Here is a 5,774-nt window from a genome sequence, read left to right as displayed (position 1 = left end):
GCTGCTCATCCTCAAGATATTACTCACTGTTCACCTTCTTCAAGGTACACAATTTATAGCTGAAACCACTCACTCACATGCTTTCTATTTACCCTCCCTAGTTTACTTTGCGCTGTAATACTTATGACTTTCTACTTCATTATTTATTTATTTTGTTTACTGTCTGTTTTGCCCCCACTTGAATGAGAATTCCATGGGAGCAGGAATTTTTGCTCATTTGGTTGTTTTTCCGGTGCCTGGAACATAAGTACTCAGTAAATACTTGTTGAAAGTAATACAGAGAGGCTGGGAGTGGTGGCTCATAGCTGTAATCCCAGCATTTTGAAGGCCAAGGCAGGCTGATCACTTGAGGTCAGGAGTTTAAGACCAGCCTGCCCAACATGGTGAAACCTCGTCTCTACTAAAAATACAAAAATTAGGCGGGCATGGTGGTGCACACCCATAATCCCAGCTACTCGGGAAGCTGAGGCAGGAGAATCGCTTGAACCCAGGAGGCAGAGGTTGTGGTAAGCCAAGATCACACCACTGCACTCTAGCTTGGGTGACAGAGTGAAACTCTGTCTCAAAAAAAAAAAAAAAGAAAGAAAGTAATACAGAGAAATGTTCTGAACTTAGTAAGATCACAGCTTTTATAGAGTGCCAAAGGAAAAGTTAATGAAGAAGAGAAAGATAAGAAAAAATGTTTTCAGAATAACCTAGAGAGAAAGTATTCGGGCTTTAAAGTAAAACTGGAGCTATATGGAAAAAGAAAAAGTGAGAGAGAAAGAGAGGGAAAAGGAGAGAGGGAAGGAGAAGAGATAGAGAAGGAGGGAGGGAGAAAAGGAGACTTTAAATTAGCTTAACAGGATGTGGCTAGGAGTGGTGGCTCACGCCTGTAATCCCAGCACTTTGGGAGGCTGAGGTGGGCAGATCACCTGAGGTCAGGAGTTTGAAACTAGCTTGGCCAATATGGTGAAACCTCGTCTCTACTGAAAATAAAAATTAGCCAGGCATGGTGGCATATGCCTGTAATCCCAGCTACTGGGGAGGCTGAAGCAAGAAAATCACTTGAACCTCGGAGGCAGAGGTTGCAGTGAGCTGAGATCATGCCACTGCACTCCAGCCTGTATGACAGGGCGAGACTCTGTCTCAAAAAAAATAAAAAATAAAAAATAAAAATAAAAACAGGGTGCATGCTGAGATACACTTCAAAGAGTGTTTTTCAAAGTGTCTCAGCCAGTTCAGGCTACTGTCACTGGCTAAGTATCATAGACTGGGTGGCTTAAACAATTAAAATTTATTTATCACAGTTCTGGAGCCTGAGAAGTCCAAGATCAAAGTGCCTGCAGATCCAGTGACTGCCATCTTCTTATTCTACGTTCACATGGTGGAGAGTAGAACGAGAGGAAGCAAGCTCTTGTCACATGTGTCCGTGTGAAGAGACCACCAACAGGCTTTGTGTGAGCAACAAGGCTGTTTATTTCACCTAGGTGCAGGTGGGCTGAGTCCGAAAAAGGAGTCAGCAAAGGGTAGTGGGATTATCATTAGTTCTTACAGGTTTGGGATAGGTATACAAAGTACATTCTCAAGGGCAGGGAGAATATTACAAAGTACCTTCTTAAGGGTGGGGGAGAATATATTGTATCAGTTAGGGTGGGGCAGGAACAAATTACAATGGTGGAATGTCATCAGTTAAGGCTATTTTCACTTCTTTTGTGGATCTCCAGTTGCTTCAGGCCATCTGGATGTATATATGCAGGTCACAGAGGATATAATGGCTTAGCTTGGACTCAGAGGCCTGACAGCTCTCACATCTCTCTTCTTATAAGGGCACTGACTTAGTCCCTTTGGGTTCCTATCACAAAATGCCAGAAACTGGGTAGCGTACAAACAACAGAAATTTTCATCACAGACTTCTGGAGGCTGGGAAGTTAAAGATCAAGGCACTGGCAGATTTGATGTCTCATGAAGGCTCATTTTCTGGTTCATAAATGATGACTCCTCACTGTGTCTTCACATGGTGAAAAGAGCAAGAAGGCTCTCTGGGTTCTCTTTTATACAGGTGTTAATCCCAATTATGAGGGTCAAAGTCTCACAAAGACCCCACTTCTCAATATCATCCCCAAAGCCCCACCTCCCAATACCATCATCTTGAGGGCTGGCATTTCAACATATAAACTTGGAGGTGGCGGGGGGGCACAAATATTTAGACCATAGCAGGCAGTAATCTCAACGATGAGGGCCCCACCCTCATGACCTAATTACCTCCTAAAGGTCCCGCTTCCTAATACAAACATCGTGGGAAATAGAATTTCAACATACGAATATTTGAGGGACAGAAACATTGAGGCCAAAGCACAGAGGCTCATCCATGGAGCCTTACAGATCAGGGAAGGAGTCAAACACAGACTTCAGCCCCCAGATCCATATCTGCCCCTCAGTTTTACATCTTCAATATTTTTAGTTTCTGGGTAAGATTGTATTCTTTTAAAAAATGCCCTAGATTAAAAATAATCATAAAAGAGTGAAACTACTACCATAAAATAAGTTATACAAGGAAATTCTTGAGAGAGATTTGCTGAAGACTGCTGATAGAAAAGGTCAGGATCACAGAAAGTGGACTATTCTCTGCCCTCTCTCAACATCTAGGCTTCAGGTTCTAAAGAAGCTTGGGAAAGAGAGCAGAGCTAAGGCAAAGAAAAAGAACATGTTCTTTAGGGAAATGTGTAACTGAACTTGGCGTTGAGGTGGCCTGGATGATGAACAAGGGCTGGAAGTAGCAACAAAGAAAAACTCTCTTCCAAAGACCGTTTGAACTTTTGTTTGTGGAAGTGACTGTGCTGCGCAGTGAGTTTACAATTTCAGAGGACACCGAGATAAGAACACAAAGGCATTCTCGGAAATAACTCAGAAAACAAGAGTGGAGGATATGGGGAATGTGGTGGGTATGCAAAAGTCTTGTAGTTTTTAGTGTTGGGAACAGTGGTGTGGCCTCCTTACTGAGTGATATTATACATGCTTTCATCCACAGTTCCTGTCTCATAAATCCCATAGCCCTTGTTATAATGTTGAGGTATCTTAGGCCTCAGAAACTGGCCTCAAAAGATAGGCTCGCTCTCTCTCTCTGACCCTTCCCTGCCCTCCTTTTATGTGCCTGAGGCAGGACTATTATCTGATTTTGGGTCATAAGACCCTCATTCCAGATAGCGTTCTGCCCCATACCCTGGAAGAAGGAATGCTCCACAGACAGGCCAAGAAGAATCTGAACAGACAGCCTTGCTGGGTTTTCCCACTCAGCCTATGGCCTATTAGTACTAAATTATACCTCTTTGTCCAATCACGTTTCTACGTGATTGTTAATCATGCTTATCCAATGAAGTCTTCATAAAAGGTCCAAGAAGACAGGGTTTGGGGCCTTCTGGATAACTGAACACGTGGAGGTTTACAAGAAACTGATTAAGAATTTATCCACATGCCGGAAGGGTGGTGCACCCCAACTCCACAAGCACAAAAGCCTCTGTGTCCAGGATCCTTCCAGACCTCACCTTTGCATCCCTTCATCTGGGTATTTATTTGTATCCTTTAAAATATCTTTGTAATAAACTGGTAAATATGTTTCCCTGAGTTCTGTGAGCCACTCTAGCAAACTAATTGAACCCCAAGAGAGGGCTGTAGGGACCGCAGTGGAAGCTGATTGGTCAGAAATTCTGGAGATTGGACTTGTGACTGGTGTCTGAACTGGGTGGGGGAAGTCTTGGGGACGGAGTCCTCAACCTGGGGATCCAAGGCTATCTCCAGGTAGATAGTGTCAGAATTGAATTCGAGGAAATCCAGTTGGTATCTTCTGCTTCATGTGTGGGGGAAAAACCCACATACATTTGGCCATAGACGTCTGTGTCAAGGCCAGGTGCAGTGGCTCACGCCTGTAATCCCAACACTTTGGGAGGCTGAGGCAGGTGGATCACTTGGGGTCAGGAGTTCAAGACCAGCCTGGCTAACGTGGTGAAACCCTGTCTCTACTCCAAATACAAAAATTAACCGGGCATAGTGGCAGGCACCTGTAATCCCAGCTACACAGGAGGCTGAGGCAGGAGAATCGCTTGAACCCAGGAGGTAGAGGTTGCAATGAGCTGAGATGGCACCATTGCCCTGGGCAACAAGAGTGAAACTCCGTCTCCACAAAAAAAAAAAAAAAAAAAAAAAAAAAAAAGAAGTATGTGTCGGTTGTTGTGGTGAGATCAGAAAAAAACACCCAGTGAGTGTTGTTTTTCCCACATTCCCACTGAGTATGACGAAATGGTTGTTGATGGTTATCACTGGAGATTGAAAACCGGGATTCCTTTTTCACCAGGAATTGGTGCCTGACATGGCTAGGGATACGCAGTGATGGATTTGTGACTTGCTCCTCTGAAAGCTGGCCCAAGGGTGTACAGCATATGAATGTGGAGGAGCTTACACTACACAGGCTCTTGGCTGTAAGTAGTTCAGTTTCATTTTTTAAAATTTATTACTAACTGCTTAACTTTAGTTAAAGCCTGAGAATCTTATCTACACTGATACAACTTATGCTGTTATCATTTCACTTTATGCGGCTCTGAATCCACTCCCATGCCCCAACTTGAGGCTTAATTTGGTGTATGTAATGATTTATGTTGTTTTGACAAGAATAATAAATAGAGCTGGCAGTTTGAAGAGAGGACAATAAAGATGTAAATAAAGAAGGGGAGTAATGCCATTCAACCTTAGCTTTATATATTGATATCATTTTACTTTTTCTGCTATATTATAACTGATATTATTAACATGTGTCTATTTTATTGATACTTTTTGCACTGATCTTGCCCTGATTTGGTCATTTTTGGTGAACAATTTTAGAAATATGAGCATAGCATAGAAAAAGGGACATCTGTCATAGAGATACATTTCCTATAAAGGTGCACACTTATATGCACATAAAATTATATATGAATGCAGGAAATGTCTACAATGAAAAATAAAAATGGTCCTGCCTATGGTAGAATTACTGCTGCAGGAAGTAGAGGGGAATTGCAGTGATATCTTTGGAAGCATGGGAAGGACCATCAATCAACTCAAAACCATGCCACATGAAAAATATCTGAAAAAGTGTGATTTTTCAACTTGGAGAGAATAACCCACTGAACTTAAATAACTGTTTCCAAATATGTGAAGTCTGTCTCGCGGAAAGATCAGACTTGTTAGGTAGGGCCCCAGGGGCAGATAGTAAGAGATGCATCTTCCTGAAAAGTGGATCAGAGTATCTGCAACACTGAAACCTCTTACTCTGACTCTGAGAGAAAACCACCACCCAGGGTGCAGCCCAGCCTTTGCTACTATATGCCTGCCAACAGAGAGGAAACATAAAGCATCTACTCAGCCAACTGTGCCAGTGACCAGAGATAAACTCTGATGGATTTGTGCATTATTCTTCTAAAATTGGTGTCAGGCTGCACAGTAAATAAATTCTGGAGGATGAGGGGAAATTTGTAGGCAAAAGTAGAGAAAAATTACAGATCACTTTGGGAGGCCAAAGTGGGTGGATCACTTGAGGTCAGGAATTCAAGACCAGCCTCACCAACATGGTGAAACCCCATCTCTACAAAAACACAAAAATTAGCTGAGTGTCATGACGGGCAGGTGTAATCCCAGCTACTTGGGAGGCTGAACCAGGAGAATCTCTTGAACCCAAAATTTGGAGGTTGCAGTGAGCCAAGATAGTGCCATTGCACTCCAGCCTGGGAGACAGAGCGAGACCCTGCCTCAAAAAAAAAAAAAAA

At 42.9% G+C, this 5,774-nt stretch overlaps 1 protein-coding gene across 1 annotated transcript in view; it reads left to right on the top strand.

The window, feature by feature from the left end:
- The first annotated feature begins 4,252 nt into the window (after positions 1-4,252).
- The window catches only part of MME (membrane metallo-endopeptidase), a 146,745-nt gene continuing 145,223 nt past the window's right edge, over positions 4,253-5,774 (top strand). Inside the window, exon 1 of the mRNA XM_011998062.1 lies at positions 4,253-4,454. The gene's annotated coding sequence lies outside the window, so the exon portion shown is untranslated. The remainder of the gene's footprint in view (positions 4,455-5,774) is intronic.

This window comes from Mandrillus leucophaeus, unplaced genomic scaffold (assembly GCF_000951045.1).
Source record: "Mandrillus leucophaeus isolate KB7577 unplaced genomic scaffold, Mleu.le_1.0 Scaffold554, whole genome shotgun sequence".
NCBI lineage: Eukaryota > Metazoa > Chordata > Mammalia > Primates > Cercopithecidae > Mandrillus > Mandrillus leucophaeus.
Note: the sequence above shows the minus strand (reverse complement) of the source record. Positions and strands in the feature narration are given on the sequence as shown.